This window comes from Equus caballus, chromosome 6 (genome assembly GCF_041296265.1).
Source record: "Equus caballus isolate H_3958 breed thoroughbred chromosome 6, TB-T2T, whole genome shotgun sequence".
NCBI lineage: Eukaryota > Metazoa > Chordata > Mammalia > Perissodactyla > Equidae > Equus > Equus caballus.
The window spans coordinates 59,020,042-59,045,023 of NC_091689.1; the positions used below are offsets into that span (position 1 = coordinate 59,020,042).

The window sequence follows — 24,982 nt, forward strand, 5'->3', positions numbered from 1 at the left end:
TCAAAGGTTGGTTGAATGAGGGGAGAGAGAGAGATGAAATATATAGTTTCAAACGACAGTAGCTGTCAGGGAGATCTCATTGGGAGTGAGGGTGGGAGAAATCAGTGGAAGACATTCAACACCAAGAGGTATCGCTAGGATCATGCTTCCAGATTGAAGGCAGTGATCTAGGAGGTGGGCATCATCCTTGCATGATGCTCACATCAGATAGACAAATCCGAGTCTGAAGTTTATCTAGCTGTGTGACCTCAGGCAAGTTAACTTGGTCTCTCTTTTTAAATCTCAGCTTCCCTTTGCTAAAGTAGGATTAATAACAGTACCTACCTCACTAGGATGAGGAGTAACTGATTTTAGCACAATGTATTACTTTTCTGTTGCTGTTGTAAAAATTAGCACAAACTTTGTGCCGTAAAACATCACAGATTTATTACCTTACAGTTTTGTAGGTCAAGTGTCTGACCCAGGACCACTGGGCTAAAGTCAGGGTGTTGGCAGGGCTGTGTTCCTGTCCAGAGGCTCTAGGGTAGAATCTATTTCCTTGCCTTTTCTAGCTTCTAGAGGCTGCTCATATTCCTTGGTTCACGGTCTCCTTTCTCTATCGTGAAAGCCAGCAACATTGCATCTCCCCAGCCTTTCTTCCATACTCATACCTCCATCTGAATATTCTGCCTCCCTCTTCCACTTTTTTTTTTTTTTTGAGGAAGATTAGCGCCGAGCTAATATCTGCTGCCAATCGTCCTCTTTTTTGCTGAGGAAAACTGGCCCTGTGCTAACATTCGTGCCCATCTTCCTCTACTTTATACGTGGGACGCTGCCACAGCATGGCTTGATAAGCAGTACTAGACCCACACCCATAATCCGAACCAGTGAGCCCTGAGCCCCAGGCCACTGAGATGGAGCGCCTGACCTTAACCACTGCACCGCAGGGCCAGCTCCTTATCTCTCCATTTTAACCACATCTGTACAGTCCCTTTTGCCATGCAAGGTGGTAAGATAACATAATCACAGGTTCTGGGGGTTAGGACATGGACTTCTTGGAGGGGGAGGGGCATTCTACCTACCTCCCACAGTGCCACAGTGCCTGGCAAATAGCTAACATTTGAGTGATTTCTAATATTATTAGTAGTATTGTCATCATCATCATTACTGTTAATGATAAAATTACTCATCCCTAGCAATTCAGTTGTAACATTAGTGTCACAGTACTGCTGAAAATTGTATTTCCAATCAGGGTTCTAATGGGTCTGTTTGGCAGAGATGTCACTCTGGTAATATAAATAATTTACCAGCATTTAACTTCAAAAGGCATATTGGTTTTTAGAAGTGCTCAGGAAGAAAAATTATGAACTCTTAAGTTTTGCAAAGACATTTTTTCCAGATAATAGCATATGACAGTCATAAATCAGTCTTGTCATTAGACCATAAAGTTATTTATGCCTTTTTATAATTAATTATTTGCAATAAGAGGACTGGTAGCAATTTATATTTTTCCTAATATATTTCTAATATGTCTGGTTGAGGAGAGACCATGTATTATATAATTTGCGTTATAGTTTATGGTTTAAATAGTTGTTTTTTTAACAGCAAACAGTTATATCTGTAAAAGGCAATAAAAAATTATATTGTTGGATTCCTACTTATTTTTTTAAATCTTCAGATTTATTTTTATACCAATTAAAGTCCTGAAAATTGTGCTTAAACAGGAGTTAGTATGTGTGCCTAAGATGTTAAGTTTTTTGTTTGGCCAGATGAGGGCACTTTTTCTTTACATTTCTGGAGACTGAGCTGTGAAGCAGATTTGTTTTGCCCCGTCCAAGCTGTTACTTACTTTCTGTTATTATTGCCAGTGAGAGAAATAGTTTTGACATTTTTAATGTTTTGATTGTGTTGTATTCTTATAGGTTGATCTTTCCCCAAAAGGAAAAGCTTCAGTTTCTTGCAAAGTTTTTCTATGTGGAAACTTTAAAATGAATGATAAAATTTCTATGGAATGAGATAGTTTTAAGAAAATAAATGTGTATGTGATTTGTAATTTTGCTTATAATTAATCTTAGAAGTTGAAATTTACTTTTAACCTAATTTGAGTACTCTATCTGTAGCAAGGTGAAGTAGCGTTAACTAGACTCTTCTCATCTCCTTATCATGCCTACTTTGTATTGAATCAGTGTCACTTTCCATCTCCCTCAAAATCATTCAGAAGTACTGGGGCGGAAATAAAATACCAGAAATATTTTGTCTTATGACAAACGATAAAACTTAAATAAATAAAGGACTACAATCCAACACCTGTAAGTTAAAATATCATAAATATGGCATGTTGAACTTTTTTGTTTGTAGTGATGGCTGCTAAGGGCTGGGTTGAGTAGGGTCAGGTTTCTGAGGTTCCGTGTAATGTTAAGAAAAACAATACAGACAGCAACTGCTTGGTGTTGATGTAAATAATCTAAGGACCAAAGACAATCAGGTTGAGATTTATTTTAAAGGGCCCACATGACAGAGCTCTTGTTATTTCACTGTAGATAAAACACATTTACAATCTTATTTTGAAAGTTTGTTTCTGAACAGCACTGAAACAGAGACTTGTTGCCTGTTAAAGTTTAAAAACCCACAAAGGAAAATAAACATCATCAAAACTTGATAGACTGAAGATGATTGAAAACAGGGGCCAGCCTGGTGGCGTAGTAGTTATGTTCGCACGCTCGTCTTCAGTGCACCAGGATTCGCAGGCTCAGATCCCGGGTGCAGACCTCCACACTGCTCATCAAGCCATGCTGTGGCAGCATCCCATATACAAAATAAAGGGAGATGGGCACAGCTGTTAGCTCAGGGCCAGTCTTCCTCACCAAAAAACACCCAGGGCAAAACAGCCAGAAGGAGTTCCAAGAGCAAGTTTAAAATTGTACACGATTTTAGGAGTCGTGAGAAGGAATGAATTATTTTTGAAATATGTGTATAACTAGATGAGTATTAATAATCCTTCCTTGGAGTAGGTTAAAGAAAGCTGCCATCAAGTGACTGTGGAAAGGGTGTCAGCTTAGTGAAGCCAGCAAACTGTAGTATCCTTTATGAATGCCAGCAGACAGCTGCCAGCACTGTCACCCTGACTGCTCTTATGAGCCCCAGCTCTCCTTCAGGTGCTTTTCCTGTTCCTTCACCTTATCAACAACCCCATGAGCCAGCTATTATTATTCCCGTTTTAAAGTTGAGGAAATTTAGGCTCAGAGACATTATGTGTTCAGTGTCTCAGAAACTAGTAAATAATGGATTCCCAGACCAAAATTGAGGTCAGAGGATTAAAAACACTTTAAAGTTAGGAGGGATATTGCCAAGAAGCAAGGGCTTTGGGTTAAAAGGATTGAGCTGTTCCCAGTCAGCTCTGTCTGTCTCAAAAGGCTATCTCTTGGTGCGTCAAGGGGTAGCAGCTGGGCTTGCCACGGTCTCAGCAGCAAGCACATCTGGTGCCTGTGATGGACTGATGTTTTCAGTCTTTTGGAGAGAAAGAAGAGTTTCAAGTGTTTAATATCTAACATCGTTTTTTTAACCCCAGGGATTGCTAAGAAAAAGGAAAGAAGAAAGTCGTTATTTTTCACTTTAATTCTGTTCCCTGACTTGTTATTTTATAAATTTTGGTAGCAGTCTTGTTGCCTAGACCTTACCCTGCCAAGACACAGTCTGTTTGAAGAATAAACTAAACAAGATTCTTTTTTTTGTTTTTTTTTTTTTGGCTATCAGTCCTTTTTAGTAAATAGTAAATATTTTAAACTAGGAAAATTATAGATCTTTAATAGGAATTAAATTTTTCTTTCTCTTTCGCTAAGCATTCATTGGGAGCCTTCTGTGTGCCAGCCGCACTGCTTGCCATACTGGATACAGATGTCAGCCACAGCTGGGCCCTTGCTGTTGAGTTTACAGTCTAGGATGAGAGCTCGGGAAGTAAACCGGTCATTACAGTAAAATGGGGTGATGAGTACGAGGACAGTGGGCAGGGTGCTGTCCAGGCTCAGCCCAGCCTGGTGAGGAGAGGGAGGGACGGCTTCACGAAGACGTCATGTCAGAGCTGGATCCTGAAGCATGAGTGACCAGATTATTTCTCAGAGAGTTAACTGAGAGGGAGGAAAGCCTGGTTTTGTTAGAGAGACGATATGTTTGTTTTGAATATTTTGGGTGTGGTGCCTAGGTTTTGAGGTGTCTATTTAGTTTTCACAAATCTGGGAGTGGACTGTTTTTTAAAGGATTTTTTTGTCTGGAGATGAGTATTTGAGAGTCATTTGAATAGAAGTAACAGATGAGATGGAATCTTGATAGAATAAGAAAAAGAGAGGAGGAAGCTGGGGAATGGATGCCTGAAAAAGTCAGAGAGGTGGAACCCAACGAATGTATTTCCTGGAAGCCAAAGTGAGAAGTTGAAACAGTGGAGACGATTATAGTCAGTGGAGGGAAATGCAGGCTTCTGAGTTGAGGAGGCCAAGTAAGGACTGAGTTTGATTAGGGTATTAATTACTTAAATATGAGCAATGTAGTACAGTGTTAGATTTAAGGTAACCTTTTGCAAGTGTACCTGTTCTTCTCTAAATCTTTTTTACACTGGTTCTTAACTTTGGAGAGGGCATTCAGGGACCTCTTTGAAACTGTGGACGTACACAGAGGGCGTATGTTTAATTTGTTCCCTGCCCATCCTATCTCTCTTTTCTGAGAGTCTAACCGTATTTTCCTTGGAGAATAACCCCTTCCTCGCTCCTGGCCTGGCCTTAGGGGTGAGTTTTTGTGGCAGACCTGACCTCAGGAGCGTGCACATGATGTAACTGGGCCAGTGAGACTTGATCCTGGAACTTGCCTTAAGCCCTAGAGGGAGAGAATCTCTTTTGTTGGATTTGAGGCTGTAAAGGTGTAAGCCTAGAGCTGTCCTCGTGCGACAGGTCCCTCTGAGACAGAGAAAGGAGCCGCAGAGGTGGAGGAGGGAGGTAAGGAGCTGAGACAGACAGATCCATGCTTCCAGCATATGAGTTGAGTCTCTGGATCTCCTCCGGTACTTTTCCATTATTTGAGCCAATAAATTCCCTTCTTTTACTTAAGGTATTTTGAATTGGATTTTCTGTCATTTGAGGCTGAAAGAGTCTCATTCACTCTGAAGAATGCCTGTGTACTTATATATTTTAAAGTATGCAAATGATTCAGGGGTTTGCGCATGAGTAGAGGCCCACTGAACTGAATGAAATGCCTCTGCTTTAGTCTGTTCAGCATTATCATTGACAAGATTTGCCCCACAAATCTAGATTAGTATTATCATTAACTAATTAATGGTCATCTGTGGGACAATTTGATGTTTATTACAAACATACACATAGCATCTTGTTACTTACTGTAGTCAAGGGGATGGGATATTTTTCTTAATGCCTTTCAGATTAATCAAGAGTTAGCCCATTTGTCTCCTTCTTTCAGTAAGGATATCCTTTTTTAAATGTTGGGATTCCATTTTATTCGTTATCTTTCTCTATAGGCTTATAAATATTCCTGCCAACCGTAAATCTTAGATCTAGGAATCAGAACGTAAGCCATAAAAAGCAACATAATTTGCCAGAGGCCCCATAAAATACAAATGTGAAGTCGTTCCTCGCTCTAGCTAAGGGAAGTAACTTGAAGAAAAAGGAAGAGGATTTGATAATTTTGTCATTATGAATAAGCTTCCAATTCAGTGGAAAATGATGGGTATTTAAAAATATAATTTAATAAAAACTACTTCCTAGGGGCTGGCCCCGTGGCCGAGTGGTTAAGTTCGCGCGCTCCGCTGCAAGCGGCCCAGTGTTTCGTTGGTTCGAATCCTGGGCGCGGACATGGCACTGCTCCTCAAACCACGCTGAGGCGGCGTCCCACATGCCACAACTAGAAGGACCCACAACCAAGAATATGCAACTATGTACTGGGGGGCTTTGGGGAGAAAAAGGGAAAAAATAAAATCTTTAAAAAAAAAATAAAAACTACTTCCTAGAAGGTAACATTAAAGATAATACAGCTGGGGCCCGGCCCATGGCCGAGTGGTTAAGTTCGTGCACTCTGGTTCGGTGGCCCGGGGTTTCACTGGTTGGATCCTGGGCGGGGACATGGCATCACTCCTCAGGCCATGCTGAGACGGTGTCCCACATAGCACGACCAGAAGGACCTATAACTAGAATATACAACTGTGTACTGGGGGGCTTTGGGGAGAAGAAGAAAAAACAAAAGATTGGCAACAGCTGTTAGGTCAGGTGCCAATCTTTAAAATAATAATAATAATAATAATAATAATATGGCAGTTGGGAAGTACTTGCTCTGATAAGGAGATTTCACAGGGCGTCGTGACAGCTATGGGAACTAGGTTTGAGTTGGTGAGGCTGGCCCCAGGCACGTGATTATTTCTTTCAGGCACTGCACCTGGAATGGATGTAGCTCCTACCAGGGACAAAGTGATGCTTGTTTTGGTTACACAGAACAAGAAATTTGATTATAATTACCTGTGGATAGCTGAGAATGGTCCTGAATTTAATATACTAAATTTACTGTTTTTTGTAGAAACAGACATTTCATAAAAGAATAATTCAACTAATTTTTAATTTTAGTAGGTAGAAGAAAAGGAGTAAGAGTAAAAAGCTTAGGTTGAAATTGAGTCCCAGCCCACATTCCTTGCACTCTGGTTCTGTGTTCCTTGAAATTGGCCTGATGTTCTCAGCCTCTGTGCTTTTTGGTTCTCTTCCTTTTCTAGAATACCATTTCTGAATTAGTATTGAATTATATAATTTATGAATTAATACTAATTAGTATGTGAACTCCTCTTTTTCTAACTGAACTCAAATTCCAAGAAGGTTTTTGGGCGTTGTAGCTAGGCCTGGTCTCTTTCCATTTGTTAACAAGCATCCTTCCCTTCTCCCTCCCGCCGTTTCTGCAGAATTTTGATTTTATTCCTACTACATGCTTTTAAGACATTATGTTAAGTGGCAGAAGGTCAAAGAAGAGCAGTGTGCCATTCCTGCCCTCTTGTGGTTGAAAGAAACATTGCAAACAAGTAATTATAAAGGTGTGTGCTGTGAATCTTACCAGCCTTGGCATCATTCGTTTCTTTTATTCCTACTGCATTTATTTGCTCACTGGTTTATCAAGCAGATAATGAGCACCTTCTGTATGACAGTCCTTACCAGTTCTCTACAGATGCTTTGGTGTAGTACCATGCTGGCCTTCAGTACAATCGTTACATGTATGAGGTCTTAAAAATGGAAATCTGAAAGCGTGTTTTTGATATGTCTAGATGTGCTTTTTTTGGACTCCATATTTGGGTTACAAAGTTTTTTGCCGTCTGCACCTAACATGCCTAGGCCTACTGAGCTTCAAATTGGTTGTTTATGTGATGGATGAAAAATGAAGAAGTGTCTTAGTTCTCTTGCCGCCTAACAAATTGCCTCAGAACATAGCAGCTTAGAACAATGAACAATATCTCAGAGTTTCTGTGAGTCGGGAATTATGGAAGTGATTTAGTTGGGTGGTTCTGGCTCAGAATCTCTTAGGAGATTGCAGTCAAGATGCTGGTCAGAGCTGCTGTCATCTGAAGGCTTGCCTAGAGGGTCTGCTTCCAGGTGGATCCTGGGTGGCGGGAGGCCACTGTTCTTCACGTCGTGGTGCTTGGCTTCACCCAGAGTGAGCGATTCAAGAAGGAACAAGATAGAAGCCACAGTGTTTTTAGTTACCTAGCCTTAGAAGTCAAGCTTTTGTCATTTCTGCAATAGCCTGTCATATGTAAAAATCAGATCTGTTTCATGTGCAAGGGGACTGCATATGGGCCTGAATACCAGGAGATAAGAATCGCTGGAGGCCACCTTGGATGCTGCCCACTGTGATCCGTTTGTGTGCATCGTGAGTGAATTGGGCCCATATGAGAAAAACAAGTAAATCTTCAAATGGAAGTATTTTAGAGTAAAATAGGGGGTTGAAAAATTAGACCAGCTCATCTTCACTTTAATTTTCATTCTTCATTCCCCTGGGAGAATGTCGGTACGTTCTTGATGCTCCTAAGCTGACTCTTTTCAGTGGAGGACTGAGAGAAATAGGAAAGAATGGACATAGAAATGAGTTTTATGAGAATGTACTTTTAGGAAAGTGAGACTGGAACATTTTAATGTTTTAAAAATGTGATCTATTTCAATTTACGTTTTCTCTGCCACTCCGTGGTGAGACATATTTCTGCAGAGAAGAATGCTTAGTAAATGATGGCTGACCAGTCTTCACAGAAACTACTGCTTGTTTTTCAAAGATTCTTTGTCAAATTACTTAGCATATTTTCCTTCAAGCAGTGAGCCCCATTTTTGGTCCACAACTTGTCAGAACGCTGCTAGTCTGATCGAGATCTTGATGGAAGATAGAAAAAATACAGTTGATTGGGTGGTAAGGAGAGTGTGGCCACTTCATACACGTGCAGGTTCCAGCATTGCTGGGTTATTAAGAGCAAGTATGAATAGAGCTGAGAGTAAATTTTACTTCGGTGTTAAGAACATTGGGACTTTGAAATAAAATTAGAAAAGAAAATTAAAGTTGGCACTGCTCTTGGCTACCTTTCTCCTCCAAATTATTTTCTTCCTCTGTTTTCCATCCTATCTTAATACACTTTTTTCACAAATAAAACTATATTCAGGTTGGTATGTTCATTTTGAAAGGAACAACAGTGATACTTTCAGCATTGTGAACGTGTGAGAGAGAAAAGTAATAGAACAAAACAGCGACAAACAAACGCATAGCAACAGAGCTTGGATTGGTGGTTACCAGAGAGGAAGAGGGGAGGGAGGAGGGCGAAAGGGGTGATTAGGCACATGGGTGTGCTGATGGATTGTAATTAGTCATTGAGTGGTGAACAGGATGTAACCTACACAGAATTCGAAATATATTACGGTGTACACCTGAAATTATTTAATGTTATAAACCAATGTTACCGCAATTTTTAAAAAGTATGGGACAATATAAACAATTCAAAATATTAAAATTGTATTGATCTGTTTTTCATGTAGTGGTTTCAGTACCATTTCAGAAACAAATCATATTAGAAATGATGTTTCTGGCTCTCCAGTTTTATTGATGCTTCCGTAATGGCCAACCTAGAGTAAATGTTTCCGTGGAATAATTGTAATAGCCTATAATGCGTGTTTGTCTTTAAGGTCTTATTTTGCAGATTTGACTGATGAAGTTAATATATTAAGTTTGTAATCCCCAAAGGGAAAAGAATGGATTTATAATATATTATACGTTGAGATTATTTCCTTTAGGACATATTTCCTTGACTATATTCTCTTTTTTATGAGTTTAGTGTACTCATTTCTTATTTTGTGATTGTTTATTTACATTTATAATTTATGTATAAAGGCATTATATAGTCTTAGTGGTAAGCGAGATAAATTTAGAAAAAATCTTTCACTGAACAAATATTGGGCTTCTATTATATACCAAGGCTTCTAATGGCTTCTGAGGTCACAGTGATGAACAGGCATTGTCGCTGAATTTTTGCAGCCGCCAGCATAGAGGAGAGATGGACATTCCACTAATAACCACAGGGGTAAATATATAAGCGTATTTTAAAATACTTAAGCTGAGACTAGACAGATGAGTAGGGGGAGTTCGTTTGCCAGAGAAGAGCCTTCTCGGCTGCAGAGATCCACCAGGTCTGAAAGCAGCCAGGGTGCCTGGAGGAGTGAGCAAGGTGGGCGCCTTTGTGGCTGCGGCTGGAGACAGGCCCAGGGGCCACGCTGCAGGGCCTCATAGCCCAATTAAGGTCTTGCCATTTTATTTCAGGTGCCTGGGAAACTACTGAAGGTTTTAAATAGGAGAGTAGGGGCCAGCTCCGTGGCCGAGTGGTTAAGTTCGCCCTCTCCACTGTGGCGGCCTAGGGTTCGGATCCTGGGCGCGGACATGGCATCGCTCGTCAGGCCACGTTGAGGCGGCGTCCCACATCCCACAACTAGAAGGACATGCAACTAAGATATACAACTGTGTACGGGGGGGTTTGGGGGAGATAACGCAGAAAAAATAAATAAATAAATAAATGGGAGGGTGACACTTTATATGTTACTCCTGCTGCCTGGTGGAGAATTAAATGTTGCAAGACTTAGAATAGAAAAAGGAGAATAGTTAAAGAAGCTGTTGCGTTTGTCTAAATGAGAAAAGGTGCTGGATGAATTAAGGGGGTGTCGGCAGAGATAGAGGAAAATAGACTAAATGGAGAGAGATTTTGGAGGCAGGCTGCATAGGATTTGTTGGATTACCTGGGAGGAATAATTTCCAGTTTTGTGACTTACACAGCTAGGTGGTAATGAGAAAAATGAATTGAAATGAGAAAAATGGTTAGTTCTTTTTGGGAGATGCACAAGGGTGGAGAGTGGGGAAGGAGTTGTGGATTGAAAGATGGAGAACAAGAGATTCATTTTTGGTAGGGTGAGTTTGAGATGGTTGTGGGAAAGCCAAGTGGAGATTTCGGGCAGGCAGTTGGGTGAAAATTACTTTGGAACTGAGGAGTGGGCTGGAAAAGTAAATTTGGCAAATGCCAACACATTCGTGCGATTTAGGCCAATAAGCAGACTGATACATACTCTTAAGTCTTGTTTGGACCACTGATAGAACTGGATGGCGCAACTGTGCTAGAATTTTATTGATGTGACAAATAACTGCTTTTTGAATAATAATAAAAATTGGGAATGTTGCTTAGAAAAAGGGCTTTTGGAAGGAGCCAGAACTTTCCTTTCATTAGAGCTTTCTGTGATTTAATGCTCCCCCACTTCTTTTCTTGATCTCATTCAAGAAGAATTTGATTACTTGCTTTTCGGTGCTTTTCCAAAGACATCAATCCATTTTCTTATTAAATGCTGAGATCTGGTTACAGCATGTTGAGTCCCCGTTTCCCCCTTAGAGCTTGTTTTTTAGAAATTATTAATCAGCTGAGTCTTACTCTTAGTATCGTTTTTTTCCATAGCTTTTCTTAAGCTTCGTTGTGCCTGTTTGACAGAAGGAAAACCATCATTGCACAGTAGAACCATCACCCTGACCTTTTTTGTTTATTCTGTCTCATTTTGGAGTAATCTTGAAATCCTCCTATTAGACAGTTTTAGGACATGTTTAGTTCTATTTATTAGTTTTTATATTTTCAGTGGTAGAAATACTGGTTTAAAGCTAGGAAAACTTCCTTATGGATAATAATGCCTTTCTCTTGAAGCATTATAAATAAGTCAATGAATTATCAGTTGGTTGGGTATTGATTGAATGAGTATTTCTTTTTTTGATTTTTTTATCTCCCCAAATGCCTTTTTAAAAAATATTTGCTCATTCATTTATCAACTTAATGCAAAGCCTGTGCCAAGCACTACAGAAGAGAGAGCTGGGAGATAATTCTTGTACTCAAGATACTTCCTTTGTGTGTAGCCCTTGTCATAAATGCAGAGAGCTTTACAGACCGCATATAAATCATAGCAACCTGAAAGTCCAACTAGTGGAAAATAAAATTGTTGCTGGGACATCATAGAGTTAAAAATCAACCCTATAAGCCCAGCGTATCTAATTGTTTCTCGCATGTTGGAGAAGTGAAGATGATTCATTTAGTCAGAAATTTCAGGGATCTCGGGGCCCTTTCAGGTTCCTTATATGATCTTCTTACTGTTTGCCTTACCCCATGGAGACAGCCACTGAGCATGGTTTAAAAAGGGGTGTCCCCAAGGAGAAGGGACTTCCCTATTCTCAACCCTCACGAGAAACAGGGCTAAGATTAGGAAAAAAGCAACTGGGCCAGAGCCAGTTTCCACAGGGATTTTAAAGTATCAACATGAAAGCAAAATGAACAGTGAAGCCCAGGTCCTTACCAGGCAGCAGGAAAGAAGTCAGAAAAGGAGAGTGAGGTAGGGAGGCCTGGGAGAGTGGGCTGACTCATTAGTTTCCCAGGATGTTAACATATTTGCTCTCTCGTGCCACTGGTTTTAAAGTTTTTTGGCCATTATCCACAATAAGAAATATGTATTATTGTATCACCCATTGTTCATGTACAGATAATTTCTTTATATAAAACTGAAATGAAAAAAATACTTTCTCCTTACCCACCTGTACCTTCTCTTTTGTTTCATTATTTAAAATTGCTGGCAGCAAGCATCCCATTAACCGCATTTCGTTACCATATAATGGGTCAGACCAGAGTTTAAAAATACTGCCCTGTGCACCAGAGAGATTTATATAAACAACAACGGAGGGGAAGTAAGGATTTTTTTTTTTTGCAGGTAGCGGTTGTTGTGGGTCGTGTGCCAGTATGTAGAAATCACTCTATCTTTATAGCCTGGCACACAGCTTTCTGCACAGCAAGGATCAAGTTAATGTTAAGTGCTGCTGAACAAACAGCATGGTGGTCGTCACCATTGTGCAGCCTAATTAGTTGTTGCTCGTATCAATCTCATCCCCTAAACCCATCTTATTGCAAAACAGGAGATGCTTGTTTATCAGTTGTAGCTGCCACAAACCAAAATATTCAGCTACACAAAATAAGCTAAGTTGTAACCTAATCAGAGAAGGAGGATCCATTGTGGCCTCAGATCACCCCAAAACTTAGTACAATAATCATTTCTCATCATTCACAGTTTCTGTGGGGCAGGAATCCTGGAGTTGCTTGGTTGGGCACTTCTGGCTCAGGGTGTCTTATGAGGTTGTCATTCCATATTGGCTGGGGCTTCAGTCTCTGAAAATTTGAAAGCTGGGGCTGGCCAGTTGGGTTCTTTCCATGTGGGCCTCTCCACAGGGTCACGTGGCCCTCATGACATGGCAGCTGGATTTGTCCAGAATGAGCAAGAGTCCAAGGCTGAAGCTGCGGTGGAGGGAATTATACAAGGGTGTGAATACCAGGAGGTGAGAATCCTTGGTGGGTGTCTGAGAGGCTGACTACCTTACCTTAAAAGGATATCTTTATTAATAATTGCCTTGAATTTTTAATGAAGGGAAAAGTAAACATAACAATGCTTGTTTTAATTTTGAATTTTATAAAGCACTTAATTTGCAGAGAAGTACTGACATTTCTACTTTTCACAGGAAATTTGGAGTGAATTCAAAGGTATAAAAATGATAAATTTTAGAAAATGGGATTCTTGCGGAAATACTGAATCATTAAGCAAGTTCTGTTTAGTTAAGTGCAGAATTATGAAAAATTAGTTAAATATTGGGAAGAACCTAAATGAAATTAATAAGAATAGAAAATAATTTACTGTTAGTAAAATTAGTAATACTAATCATTAACAAGTAAAATGACCTATTAAACTAGTTGGGTAGTGACATGTGTCACTAAACTTTTAAAGAGTAGATAGGAGAAGGTCATACACGTTCCACTTAACTGATCCTCTAGATTAGGAATTGGCAGCAGTGTCCTATGGACCAAATCCAGCCTGCTGCCTGTTTTTCTAAATAAAGTTTTATTGGAACAGAGCCACGTTCATTTGTTTACATATTTTCTGTGACTGCTTTCTCATGACAATGGCAGAGATGATAGTTGTGACGAAGACTGTTTGGTTCACAAAGCCTAATATATTTACTATGCTTTGAAGAATAAGTTTGTTGAGCCCTGCTTTAGATTTTAGGCTTTTAAATACAAGGTTAGGTTTTGTTTTGGAGTATTAATGAGATGCATAAATCCAAGGACACTAGCACGTAAGTGAACTTTTAAACATAAAAGAGGATGCAATGTTAACAGTGTTTTTAGTTTTTTTTAGGAGAAGAGTCTTAATTAGAAGAGGGCCAGAGTGTAGTGAGATTCACAAGAATAATGCATTAGGCAAGACTTTGTTTATTAAGATAATTCCTGAGCTTTGAATAGAGCCCACATGGGAACACATGAAGCCTGCATTTGAAAAACAAATGTGAGTGTTATATTGACCGATTTAGGTTGTTGTGAAAAAGCAATTTAAAAATTTTAATCAGAGGCCGGCCCTGTGGCTGAGTGGTTAAGTTCGCATGCTCCGCTTTGGGGGCCCGGGGTTTCGCTTGTTCGGATCCTGGGTGCGGCCCTAGCACCGCTCATCAGGCCATGCTGAGGCGGCATCCCACATGGCACAGCCAGAGACACTCACAACTAGAATATACAGCTATGTACTGGGGGATTTTGGGGAGAAGGAAAAAAAAGGTTGGCAACAGTTGTTAGCTCAGGTGCCAACCTTTAAAAAGAAAAAAGAATTTTAATGAGTTTCTTCCTCCAAATTGGAAGGTAGGAATTTTATTATTTACTTTGAAATGTATTCTGGCTAATGGTTGGAGGTTTGCATTTTTTCTTTTACAGGAAAGTGTAGTCTTGAGAGTATGCTCCTGAGTAATATCCGTTTTCTGCCCATCTACGGCAGAATGACTTGAAGAGATACAGGTATTTACCAGTCTTATGATATGCTACAGACAAGTTGAAAAGTGAAATTTCCGGGTAAGAAGCACAGAATTTAGGACTTAAGGTCGTCTGAGTGAGGACAAGGAGCTAGGCTCTCAGGTGCCGTTGGGATAGGAAATCTCAGATGAAATATCTTTCTAAATAGTACCACCAGCCTATATTCTCCTACTAGATTGGCTTTATGGTCATTATTAAAATCTGCTTTTCTTAACAAGTGAAAAGAAATTATACCAAATATGATATACTTGAAGATTATGGTATAAAGAGGAAAAGATTTGGAGGTAAAGTTATTTTAGCTTTTTAATTTCAGAAAATAACAATAGCTACCATTTATTGGGCATTGTTCCAGGCACTGTGTTGGGGGCACATTTCAAAAATTAACTCCTTTAATGTTCCTAATAACTCCATAGGCTGAGAAATAATGTTATCCTCACTCCACACATGAGTAAACTGAACCTTAGAGAGTTTCACTTGCCCAAATTTAGCAGGACTAGGACTTGAATCTAGGGACATCTTGTTGCAGATCTCTTCACGTCTCACTGCTAAGCCCATAAATATCATCTTGTTCCTGGCTCCTGTTATTTTCCTTTCTGTTTTCTTTCTCCTTCTTCCTTTCCCCATTTCCTTCCTTTTTTTTTCTTTTTTCTTTACATAACTAATACATGCCATCAAAACAATTTATATAGCACAAAAGGGTATAAAGTTAAAAATGAAAGTAGCCTTCATCCATACTGTTAGCATTTACTGTTCTCTTGCCTGCCTCTTTTACCCAAGGTAATGTACATACACCATAGGTATTTTCCATGACAGGACGCGTAGTTCTGCTGTCCTGTTTTTAACAGCTGTGTGACATGTTCCATAGTACAGATACTTTCATTTACTCAGCGGTTCTTGTTAATTATTCTCTTGACTTTTGGTATCTTGTTTTCTCTCTCCGTTGCTGTTTATATAACTCTGCCTAATGAGCGTCTGGTGTTTGCCTTACCTCAACTAATTAGATGACTGAAGTGTATCTGTCAATCTAGATCATTTTTAAAAAGCAATAGTCATGTTCTTTCCGTGACCTCGAATGCTGTTTTGTTAAAATGAATCTAATTTCTTAAATAGGATTTTGTTTCTGTATCATGAAATCTTGTGACCCTTTCTTAACTTCCTTGAAAAGTCTGTTTCCTTCTTTGCTCAGTTATCAACAAATTATATTTTATATGTCAATACTGATTTAAAATTTTTTAAGGATCCACTATTTCAAGCAAATGTGTTAAATTACCACATAAAGATGATTTTAGAGTTGATTCTTCATGGGTCGTTGAGTGTAAAATTATATGTGTTGTTAAATATATGTAGTGAAAAAGATTGAGCCTCAAGCTGTCAGGAAGTAATTTTTCCAAGAGAGCATTAAAATAACTAACCTAATTCCTCGTGTCATTTTAGTAATTTATTTAAAAGAAGAGCACAATTCACCATCATTGTTGATATATTGGTTAATTATGCTTTTTACACAGCAGTGGTCTTATTTTGGAAGATCTTTTTTTTTTTTTTGAGAACTCACTTTTCTAAAATGCAAACCGGACTTAGTGTACAGAGTGTCTGCTTGTACATAGTAGACGCTGATACATATTTATAAATGAATGAAGAGATGGGTGGATGGATAGGTGGATAAGGAAGAGGAAGTAGAAAAATTGACAAAGTTGTCTGTTTCTTAGTATATCAGAGTTAATGGTTATAGTAGAATATGAAGAATAAAAGTTACCATGTCTAGCTAGCAAGAGTGTCTTACAAAGCAAGAAGAAAACATAGCCCTGTCTGCCCTCTCGGTTTAGGTAAGTATGAATAAAAGAGAGACACTTTGTATCAGAGTGGAAAAACCATGGGCTCCTTCTAATCCCTTCCCTCGGTTTCCTAGCAGTGAGACTCTGGACAACGTCTGTCTGTCTGACCTTTCCTCATGTATAATGTGAATAGTAAAACCCGACAGTCTTCATGTGCAAATCAAAGACCAGTCATGTATCCATAATACCTGGTTTGATCCGCACCAAATGGTAGTTGGCACCATGTTGCTGCTGAAGCAGCTGCTCTGGCTGATGAGTTTTTAGCTTTTTATCTCTTTGTCTTTTACCTCCCCCCCCTTTTTTTTTTTTGAGAAATAGCTTAGAGTAGTGACTTTTGGGTGGGTTTGTAATTAATAGAGTAAGAAAATAAGCAAATGGGCTTTTTGGATTCCAGAATTGATTGATGATGTTGACATTATTAAAATTTTCAAATCCTTGTTTGTTGGCTGCAGTAGATCATGGATTTAGTTAAGTCCTGAGAGCCAAGTGTTTTATTCCCTTTAGAAGTAAATAGACCTCCTGCCAGCTGGACCTCCTTCCCTGCCCTTCTATAGAGATGGCTCTCTTCTCTACTGACTCCACATTGCACTTCCAACATTAAGGACCTCTTTGTTCTGATCTTACTCATCCTCTTGGCAGCACTCAGCATAGTCGGTCCTTGACGCCCTTTTCCCCTTGGCTTCTGTGACATCTTGTACTTCTGGGTTTCATGCTGCTCTTCCAGCCGCTCCTTTACTGCCTTTTTTTCTTCTGCTCCAGCCATACTGGCCTCCCTGCCAGTCTTCAAACATGCCAGTCATACTTATTTTGGGATATCTTATTTATTCCTGCCTCAGGGCCTTAGCACTGACCTTTCCCTCTGCCTGGCTCTTTGTGCACATCTCATCTTTCGAATGGGGCTTACCCTGACTCCCATTTAGCTCCATCACCCTAGCCACACCCCTGACTCTTCTGCTTTTTTCTTTCTTCCATAGCACTTACCTGTTCTATCGTACTACCTAGTTTACTTATTTATTATGTTTGTATTTGTCTTCTCTGATACAGTGTAGGCTCCATGAGAGCAAGGATCTGTTCCTTTTTTCACATCAAGCACCTAGCATAGGGCATGGCACGTAGCAGAAACTATTCATTGCTGAAGGCACGGCATCTATCCTGTGTTCTCTTTAAGGTCACCTCATTCACTTCCAAGGCTCTGTGCACACCATATGCCAGTTACCCATAAATCTACACCTCCAGCCTAGACCCTTTCCATGGCTCCACTCACTGACCTCTCCACATAGTGTCTAATGGACACAGTCAGAATAAACTTTGCAGTCGTCCTTCATTTCTCTCTTCCCATCACTCACCACCCCCCAATTTCCAGTCTATCAGTAGGTCCTGTTGATGCTTCCTCCTTCCAAAAAGTATCCCAGATCTGCCCACTTCTGTCTCTGCCATACTTCCCATCTGTGCCACCATTGTCTCTCACCCAACACCTACAGTAGCCTCTCACCTTTTCCCCTGCTTCTTTCTCCTCTTGACCCTTCACAATCCATTCTCCACGCTCTAGCCAGGGGCATCTTCCTGAAATGTAGAAATGTAAAACAGATCATATCAGAGCCTTCCAGTAGCTTTCCATAGTGCTGATCCAAACTTCCTTCTCTGGCGTATAAACCCAACACTAGTTGACCTGCTACCTGATCTCTTAACTGTTCTGCCCTCCCCCACCACACTCTAGTCACAGGGGCCTTCTTCCTTCTCTTTAGCTTGACCAACCTTAGAGCCTTCAGACTAAGAGTCTGCTCTATCTGGATTTCTTTTGCCTCTTCTCTGTCATTGTTTGAGTCAGTGCTTAAATGTCATCTCCTCAGCACTTTTCGTGACCATCCATTCACTCAGTCACTTAGCCTGTCTTAGTTCTTGACCTAACCCTTTCCCACTGTCTTAGGTATTCTTTGTTTATTGAGTTTCTTTCTCCCGTGAGAATGTGAGCTCTGTGAGAACATAGACCTTGTTACCACTGTATCCCTTGTATATAGAAGAGTGTCGGCCAGAGTTGATGCTCAGTAAGTATTTGTGGAATGAATGAATGAAGGGAAGAAATTGTTTTTTTTTTAAAGTTATGAGTTTCTATAATACTTAAGGTAAGATTTTAACCACTTGATTAAGAATATCTTTAGGCAGAATGAAAAGTAATTGCTATTCTGATTTTGGGGGAGAAGCACTAAGAAATACTTATTTTCTGTCTTAGTAGTAAGCAGAAAATAGTCCTGCCTCACCCTCCTTTTTTCTTTTCATTTACACAGTACACCATTTTTAGAAATATTTTTCTCTTACAATACATTAGTCCCCTTTATCCGCGGGATATGTTCCAAGACCCCCAGTGGATGCCTAAAACCGTGGATAGTACTGAACCCTATATGTGCTGTGTTTTTTCCTATACATACATACCTATGATAAAGTTTAATTTATAGATGTTGTTAAAGAGATTAACAACAAATAACTAATAATAAAATAGAACAATTATAACAACATACTGTAATAAAAGTTATGGGAATGTGGTGTCTCCCTTGATACCTTATTGCACTGTGCTCACCCTTCTTGTGATGTGAGATGATAACATGCCTGCATGATGAGATGAAGTGATGTGAATGAAGTGAAGTGAATAACAGGGGTCTTGTGATGTGGCCTTAAGCTACTCTTGCCCTTCTGACTTACTGTCATCTGTTTCTGAACTGGGGTTGACCTCAGGTAACTGAAAACACAGAAAGCAAAACCTCTGATAAGGGGATGCCTACTGTATCTTTATCCAGAAGGAAAACTGTTTTGTGATTGCTTTTCTTTCTCTAGTAAAGCACAAGAGATTTTCTTATAGCCTAAGCATTGTCTATAGCAAGAGACAGCTTGAATGCCAAAATAATGTTTAGTTAGGACTGTTTGTTATCTTGCCACATGCTAAGTAGATGTAAGGGTTTATGCCTGCAGTAAAAGTCACTAGGATATTTAAGTTTATTTTATGAAAATATGTTATAAAATTTACAATTCTTTTTTTGTCAGATAGTAACAAATTATTATGCAGAATTCATTCCTTTGCCTAAGATTCTTACAAATACATGCCCCCAATTTTGTAGAGACTCTTCCTGTTACTGTTTCTTTTTAATTGTACACTCCCCGGGGTCTTACTTTCTTGCTCTATATTTGAAAAAAAAAAAATCCTAATTTTACTAGTTATTAAGATTGAATATTTTTAGAAATCAAAGTGCTTCTACTCCCCCCGGCTTTGTCCCCCCCTCCCAGTTTTTTAACTGTCCTCTGAAGATCTCTGAGAGAGAAAGCAGCCAAATATAAATCGGAACCTTTTCCCAATGAGATATTTAGTGTCAGTACTTCATGACTGGTTGTTACTGCATTGTACTGAAGAATGTCATTGGTTTGTCCCAAAGAAGGAAATGGTGTTAGTGGTGGCAGTGGCTGTTTCTAATTTGTGGTTGCTTTCTCATCTTTAAGATCCTGTTGCTTGGGGCTGGGGGTGGAAGTGTAGGGGGAAGTGGGTGGAAGTGGAAAGCAAATGGAGCCTGAGGGAATTTTTAGAGGTGATGGAAATGTTCTAAAACTGGATGTGGTAATGCTTGCATGACCTATAAATTTATTAAAAGTCATTGAATTGTGCACTTACCATATATGGGTTTTATGAATGTAAATTAACTTGAAAAAAACTAAATAAAAACTGGTTAGTCCCCTTTGACTTGGGTTCATTACTTCTTGATTTACTACAAGTTCTTCTGTTGTTATTCTCCCTCTTTCCCCACCTTTCCCCACTTACTTAGCTACTGAAAACCTTTTTCGGGGCTAGCCCGGTGGTGCAGCGGTTGAGTTCACATGTTCTGCTTCAGCGGCCTGGGGTTCGTCAGTTCGGATCCCGGGTGCAGACATGGCACCACTTGGCAAGCCATGCTGTGGCAGGCGTCCCACATATAAAGTAGAGGAAGATGGGCATGGATGTTAGCTCAGGGCCATTCTTCCTCAGGAGGATTGATAGCAGATGTTAGCTCAGGGCTAATCTTCCTCAAAAAAAAAAAAGAAAAAGAAAACCTTTTTCAGTAATTCTGCCTCCTTCATAAGCTTATTGCCATTTAGATCTCATTTAGAACATGGGTTTTGGAGTCCAAAATCTGGATCCAGTTCCAACATGGATTATCTGTGAAACAGTGGGTACCCTCTGAGCCGCAATCTCCAAATCTGTAAAATAGGTAGAATAATAATAGGATCTGTTGCACAGGGATGTTGTGAATATTAAAGGAAACCTTTGTTTGAAACATTCTATAAAGGCTAGCTATTATTTATTGCCTTTGTTTTTTTTAAGAGTCTGAGTTAACAGTTAAGGCAGCGTAGCGAGGTCCTGGTGAACACACAGACACTGGAAGCGAGCTGCATGGAATTGCAGCACAACCCTTCCACTTCCCAGCTGCATGAAGTGGTTGAGGAAGACATTTAACAGAACTGTTCTCCTTCACTTTCTCATCTTTATTTGAGATTTTAAATAGTTATCACGCGAAGTTGTTGCAAGGGTAGATGAAATCATCCTCGTAATGTTTGTAGCACAGTGCCTGACAAAAGTAAGCTCTCAGTAATGGTTATTAAGTCTTTCTTTAGGACTCAGACCCACCTCAGCCTTTTCTAAGCTGATTTTCGACCCCAGAATAATATTAAAACAGTTTTCACGAGGGTCATCGTGGCTTCCAATGGATAAATCCTTTGGCCATTTTTAGTCATCACTCCACTGGTCCATTCTGTCCTTGACAGTTTGGCCACTTCCTTAAAGTTTCCTTCTTCAGTTTCCTTGATGTTACCCCACATGGATGGTTCTGCCATTCTGCTCTCCCTTCTCAGATTCTTTATCTGGCTTCTCTTCTTCCTGCCCCAGAAGCTGGTATCCTCCATAGTCTCATCTGGCTTCTCTTCTTCTGTCAGTTTGTACCTTTGGCCCTGATCTCTTTTTTGCGCCCCAGGTGTATATCTCCTTTAAGCTGTACTAGACGTTACCAAGTGACTGACCGTCAGGACCCTCAACTCCACTTGTTTGAAACTGAGCTCGTTCTCCTTTCTCGTTCCCTCTCCTTGTGCTGAACTCACACTCCCTAAAATGCAACCCTGCCACCTGCCTTTTTGCATCTGTGTTCTCTGGCTTAACCCAGTTGCCCCAGTCAGGACCCTTGTAGTTCTACTCTACTTTTCCATCTGTTTGACTCCTACATCCAGTCCAGCACCAGATCCTATTGATTCTGTCCTTCAAATCTCTCAATTCCTCTCCGTTGTTAACCTTATCGTACTACTCTTGAATCTCCCTCTAATTCTCATGTTGCTCATCGGATTCCCTGCCGTTAATCTCCCTCCTCCCCATCTGTTTTCTACAAGTTGCTGTCAGTATTATATTTAAAAACATAAATAGGACCAGGGCATTGCACTATGTAAAAATGTTTATTGTCTCTGGGGCCAGCCCGGTGGTGTAGTGGTTGGGTTCATGCACTTCACTTCAGCAGCCCAGCTTTACAGATTCAGATCCCAGGTGTGGACCTACACACCACTCATCAAGCCACGTTGTGCTGGCATCCCACATAGAAAGTAGAGGAGGATTGGTACAGATGTTAGCTCAGGGCCAGTCTTCCTCACCAACAAAAAAAATAAAATAAAGTAATTAGTGTCTCTGAAATACTTGCAGTGAGATTTCGTTCATATATTCAGTAAATTCTAGGATTGCTTAAAAAGTCTTTCATAAACTGCCCCTGCTTCTTGCTGGCCTCTTTTTACTTGGCTGCCCCCCATGCCCTACACACACTGGAACTGCCTTTGCCCATGTTATGCACTTGCCCTGACTTTATGCCTGCCCACATTATTCCTTTGTTTCCTGTTATTGAAGTATCCATCCTCTTTTTGTACCTGAACGTCTTTTCATTCTTCCTGCCAGTCCTGCTTAAATATTTCCTGATCTGTGGATCATGCAAAATTATGGTATTCTTACCATATTTCCTTTCCAATTCTCTAACATTGTGTTTCGATTATTTATGTGTCCATCTCACCCTGTAAACTGGTGAGTACCTAGAGCCGTGAGTGGCTCTTAACCAGAGGAACCTCAAAATCATGTAGGGATCTTCTTCATAATGTCTGGCCCCACGATGAATGGTCAGATTGAAAGATTTCTGGACCCTGAACGCATGCACGTGAGCGTTTTTTAACTACCCAAATGATTCGGGTGTGACCAAGGGTAAAAAAACAAAACAGCAACAAATTGCTCTGTAAGGCTCATGTATTCATTTCCATTGTCCCGCCTCCCTTTCACTCCCTGTGATTAGATATCGAATGAATGTCAGGTATGTTTAAGTCACGGAGAGAGCCATTCATCTTCACGTGTGTACCTGCAGTGGAATGTACTAGAACTGTGTAAAGTCTTCAGGGGTTGCTCACTTGTCATAGAAATAGGTTATATCTTTTGTGAATTTTTACAAATTCATTCATTCTTGTTGGAGTAGCATTTGGGAAAATTTTATCAGGTTATGTAGGTAGAGGAAGGGTAATAAGCAAGTAAATTAAAGAATGAGAAAGATGAAAGGTAAAGATTTTTTTTTAAAAATAAGACTTCTGATTAAGATCAAAGGATAAATGTAATTCCAGGATGACCGCAATTTTCAATCACTGAATCCTGAAGTCGAATGTATCAGAGAGAAGAAATTCAGATCAAAGAGCAAAGTGATATGGAAAAATTCAGAACGTGAATTCGAAAAGGGATGTCCTATGCCAATGTGCTGGACTTAATGCCTCTTCCCTGTTTTTGAATCTACCTGTCTTTCTGTAGAGGACTCCTTCATTCTGCTGTTTAACATATGACCCTAACTCTTCCATTATCCCAGGCTTACAATGCTTCCTGCCATCTCCTTCCAGATTCCATCCCAGAATGATTAGCTTCTCTTTTCTCTCTTCCGTGTGTGGGCAGCCTTCCCTTTCCAGAATCTGCACCACCAGAGCCACAGTCCTCTAGTCCCCACACCCATTCCCAGGTCATGCACTGTCCTCCCCAGCCTCCGACCTGGCTCCTTCCTCCTCCTTCCCTCTCCTTTCTAGTCCAGATCCTCAGTGTTCATGTAAGCATGTCAAAAAGCTCACTCCCCCTTTCAAAAACTTTCCTAAATTCCCCTCGTCAGAATGCTTCCTCTCCCCCTCTAAACCCTCCAGAACCCTGAGGCCACTCTTTCGCTGTGGCGATCTGAGAATGGTCCCCTGTGCTTGGGCCTCATCGTCTCTGAGGTCTTGTAGAGACAGATAGTCCTCCTCCTGTTTGTTTCCACTGCGTGTTGCCTTGCCCCGCGTGGACTTCATGTATAAGATGTTCTCAATGAATATTTATAGATCCGAAGTAGATTGATTGTTTTTGGTGAAGAACTTTTGCTTTCTCACTCGGGGATCCTGGAGCTTTCCTTGAGAACTGTAGGTAACTTACTCTTTGTACGCCTTCCTCGCTCACTCTGGCACACACGGTACACGAAACATTAGCATATTGACACTTCTTGGTATATTTATGACTCTTGGTATTTGTTTTTATTCTGTGCTCCCTCTTTTCCTAGGCTTTTTCTTTAGAGATAGGATGCTTGTGTATCATACAGTAACCACTCACCTTGCCATTGTACCTACCTAGTGCTCATTGGCAGTAAGAATGAGTTGCTTTGGTAGAATGCAAAGAAAATCGTGTGTTGGTAGTTTTCTTTAACTGAAGTTTTTTGTTTGTTTGTTTTCTGGAAAGGTGTTGGAGTTAGATGTGGCGCTATAAATGATTTTCTGGTTTTTAAAATAATTTCTTGGATGGGGGAGGCAAAAGGGGTAAAGGGGAACATTTGTACTGTGACAGATGGAAACTAAACTTTGATGGTGAACATGAGGTAGTCTATAGAGAAGTCAGAATATAATGATATACACCTGAAATTTATATAAATAATGTTATAAACCAGTTACCTCAATTTAAAAAAATAATAAATAAAAAATAAAATGCTCTCTTTAACATTTCATTTTTCACAGCCTCTCTGAACCTTGTAGTGTTCTTGTCCCACCATCTATGAGGGACCTTATCTTAGCTGCTGTCATGAAATTTGTTTATTTCCCATGCCTTGTTGCTTTCCCATGCCTCCCAAATTAATTTGGAGGAGGGGAGGCAAGGCTAGTATTCATAAAATGAGACATTTGTTTGTACGGTGGGTAGGTGATTTACAGTAGGTAAGTGATAGAAGTAACCAGGAAGGGTTGTGAAGAAAAGAAAATCATAAATTAGCTTATGGGCCCATTTAAAGATGAGTCAGCCCCTCTCTATCAGTGGTTTGCTTCCCAAGCTTGGTGTGTGTCAAGTGTATGAACAGTTCCTATTTTTGCTTGTCTGCCCAAGGTGAAAAATGGGAAGTGGATATTGCAAGAGTTGTCTGCTTTATTCCGGTGGGGCTGTATCTGCTGTACTAGATATCTATTTCTGGAAGATTGACATAGCCATAGTGAGCAAAAGATAAGCTTCTTGACCATATTTCCATCATGCAAAACTTATATGGCCTTTGTAGCAATTTACTCAACAAATCAGGCAAATTAGTTATTTGATGACGTAAACATACATTTGCAAACTATTTGGTTGATTCTTTATGTGTGTGGCATTTTTGTAAAAATTGTTCTTGAAAATGCAAAAATAATTTTTTAATCCTGCTTGCAGCTTTATCAACATTTGGGTGAGGTCTGCTGTTATGTAAGT

At 40.0% G+C, this 24,982-nt stretch overlaps 1 protein-coding gene across 15 annotated transcripts in view; it reads left to right on the forward strand.

The window, feature by feature from the left end:
• PLEKHA5 (pleckstrin homology domain containing A5) overlaps positions 1–24,982 on the forward strand; it is a 231,116-nt gene that overhangs the window by 61,483 nt on the left and 144,651 nt on the right. The gene's annotated exons all lie outside the window — the stretch shown is intronic.